Below are 3757 nucleotides of genomic sequence, written 5' to 3'. Positions count from 1 at the left end.
GTTATCAGGAGGAAGTTCTAGCCTTACCCTTGTTTGCTCAGTCTTGATCGGAAACAGAGGCAGTTTATACGGATCGGGCTCCACCTTTAACCGATAAAGGAGGGGTTGCTTTGTACAGGGCTCATCAATTCTTGTATTGCTCAACAGAATACAGAGGCCCAGGGAAACCAGAAATGATAACGAAGGACCAGGATAAACGGTGATTTTTAGTCGAGATGAGTAAAGGAATTACGAAAATTAAAAAGGTAAAGAATGAAATCTTGGTTCCCAAGTTACCTTTGGATAACTTTATGTAAAATCGTATATGTATGGTGTGATTTTATTAAATACAGTATATTCACGCATATACTGTGCACGCTAGCTTATCGCCGGCATGTCTCATCTCTAGATGACATCACAGTGAATTGAATTGAAAGAGAAGAAGTGGAAGGAGAAATTTAAAAGGTACGTAAAATTCGTCCTCACAAAGGGTTCAGGGCTGAAAGAAACTGAATATGTGAGCTCCAAGTCTGTTGGCCACTTGTCTCACTGCGGGTTACGCTGATCCACTGAAGAAGCTCTAGAAAATTTTGAAGAGAGAAAGTCGAAAATGGGCGTAACCTCTTAGGTACTACATACGCGAAGGAGAGGGAAATGTGATCAAAGTGATCACAGGACAGGACGAAGAAGAAATGGCGGAAGGTGTAAGTCTGCATATTGAAAGAAACTTTGTCATTTCGCAGTGCAGGTGGAGTCGAGAAGACTCGTTTGTTTGCTGTTCGGATGGCAGAAGTAAGCTTGCACATTGAAAGGAGCTTTGCCATTTCGCAGTGCAAGTGGAGTCGAGAAGACTCAGTCGTCTGTTGCTCGATGACTAAGGCAGGTGAAGGCCGTCAGAAGAGACACCGCGAATTCTAAATCTGCAAATTAAAAGGTTCTCTGTCCTTTCGCAATGCGACTAAATGAGTGACCTCGCCCATGTAACGGATATTATAGATTCTGAACCAGGGCATTTACGTCATTTTGTTAGAAATTGGGAAACTTTATAGGGAAGGGCATATAGATCCGTGTCCCATTTCTCTTAGGGCTCATCCCGACATTTGCCTTAACGCCTTAGGAAAACCACGCAAATACCTTAGGTAGGATGAGTTGTCTCAATATAAGAGACTATCCAATTGCCTTTTAGGTAGAGGGTCCATTGAATTATGACTTGAGTCTTGTTGAATCGTCTCAAAATAGAGACCAGCCAATTCGCTCTATGGTGACTCAATTAGAGGACTGCGTAACAGTCTTCTTCAATATAACAAAGCTTTGTTAACAAATTACACCAAAAATTTTGAGCCATGAAAGCTAGTTAAAATCTAAGAAAAATTTGAAAAGCTCGTGTCGTAGCCTATATTACAAATCGATAAGGAACTATTCAGAAGTATCATTTCTTTAATTGGCTAGTATTCTGAAACTAAATATAAACTATGTTGTGAATTCCATAGTTGCTTCGTACAGAAAGTTCTTTTCGACTTTTAACTATAAAATTACATTTTTGACCCACTTATCACAAAAATTGTTACAAAATCACGTCACTCTTTTAACTCTTTAAGACTGTACATTAGGATTCAAAATTGAACTGTAAAGAATCAAGTCATGTGATTTGTAACAATTGAATACCCCTGGAATCAGGTATATGGTACATTGTTTACCTATGTCCTTAGACTCTTAATCCGAGGGGCATTTAATTGTTGTGATAAATGCATAAGAATAATGTAAGTGTTAGTTGAAAATTGAAAAAAATACTATACAAAACAACTAAGGAATTAACAATACATTTTTAGCTTCAGAACACTAGCCAATCAAAGAAATTATACTTCCGAATAGTTCATTCTCTATTCTTTTACTCAGTGCTGTCATGGTAATTTTTCTCTTGGCCTCACCCCTTGTTTTCTCCCTTGAAATATATTTTACTCTTCTCTCTCCGAATATCCCTTAATGATTTTTTTAATATTAAAGAAGAAGTAAAGAAATTGTTTTGCTTTACATTTCAATTGTACAACAAGCTTGATTTAAAGAGTATACCATGTAGCCTCACCGTAGATGCACACTTGTCTCGATGAATCTTGGAGTGTGTATTTGCAGCACTTCTTGTTTTTCAACCATTATTTTATATAATTCTGGATTCCAGTGCTGCAGTGGTGGACAATTTTTGTTTATGAACATCAAACAAAATACATTAGGAACAGCAAGAGATTATCTAAGATCTGTACAGATCTCCGCGTACAAAACTTAAGCACCTATATGGCGTATGGCTCCATGTAGACAAAATTTTCCTTTCGCCATACGATTAATTAAAAAAAAATTAGGTTCCCATATGATGTATGGCCCCGTATGGCCTCCATGACAGCACTGCTTTTACCCTTAAAACTAAATAAAAAATTTATTTTACAAACAATTTCAAATTAGTGGAACTCCGAAAATATTGAGAAGATGACTCATGTTTATATGACATTTTTTGCTCAAAATGTCTTCGGAAATAAGCTCCATAGGTAGCTATAACTTCTCGTGAATCGAATAAATAGTCAATATTTTAGAGTATTTAGTATGGGCTATTCTGAGTAAGAACATGTGTCGAATTTTCACTGATTGTGGAATTACAGCTGTTTGAATGTGACGCATGATCCAAATCCCACATTTCCTGGATGATGGATTGGTCATTGTGGTCACGTACATTGACTACCAAGATGCCTAGACCTTATTCTTATCGATTTTTGTCTGTAGGGATGGATGAAAGGTAAAATATACAAAATTAAAGTAAACAAAAGGAATAGTGTTGGTCTCATAAAAGAACGACACTTACTGTCGTCAGTAGATCGAAAAAATGCATTGAACAGTTGAAATGTATTGTCACCATAACCTGTAAATTAGCAGTAAATCATTAAGTAATTTTGTCTTTCCTTTTTGCCACTTATAACGATTGTTATGCGTAATATTAAAACAGTTTCATCTCCATACCGACTGAAAATTGGACACATGTTTATGTGATTTTTTTACTCAGAATAATCTACACTAACACCCCTCTTGAAATATATACTATTCCTTGTGAATAATCCTGTACAGATTCAACTCTTGTACTTTGGACGTAGTAAGATATTGAAGTTGGGGAGTGAGCGAAAATTGCATATTTTCAGTAATTACGTAACAATATTCATTCTACATCTTGATAACACAACTTTTAACATCATATCACACGGAATAATATGTATTAAATTATGCCTTTCTCGTGTTAAATTTTACCGTACCTGGTTAACATGTTTCAGCTCGTTATGGGCCATCTTCAGAACTGGTTGGTGCTGATCTTGGCGCCTTTTGTTTGTGTTTAGAAGATGATGTCATAGATGATATTAAGATATATTATGGATCATATAGGAAACGAAAATAATAGGGAACTGGCAAAAATATAATTATGAACTGTAAAAGAATGCAATGACAAGTGAAAGAAAAGAACTAAAAAAAAAGAGGGCATGTATGTGCTCGATCCAGGAACTTTCGGGCTGCATACCTAATCACGTTATTCAATAGACTACACTAGACCAGGGAATTCTTTAGAATCACAGCCGCTTATGTAACATTTTCTTATATTACAAGGTTGAGAATATAATTCGAAAGCTAAAATCTTGAAAATTGACGTCAATTTGGCAGGATCAGGTTTTCGGGTGGATAGCCTAGCTCTAGCCTACTCATTTTCCTTATATCTAAAGGTCACAGCTTATTTTAAGATTATTTCCAT

Source organism: Periplaneta americana, chromosome 7 (assembly GCF_040183065.1).
Source record: "Periplaneta americana isolate PAMFEO1 chromosome 7, P.americana_PAMFEO1_priV1, whole genome shotgun sequence".
Classification (NCBI taxonomy): domain Eukaryota; kingdom Metazoa; phylum Arthropoda; class Insecta; order Blattodea; family Blattidae; genus Periplaneta; species Periplaneta americana.
The sequence above is the reverse complement of the archived record's forward strand: the minus strand, read 5'-3'. Positions refer to the sequence as shown.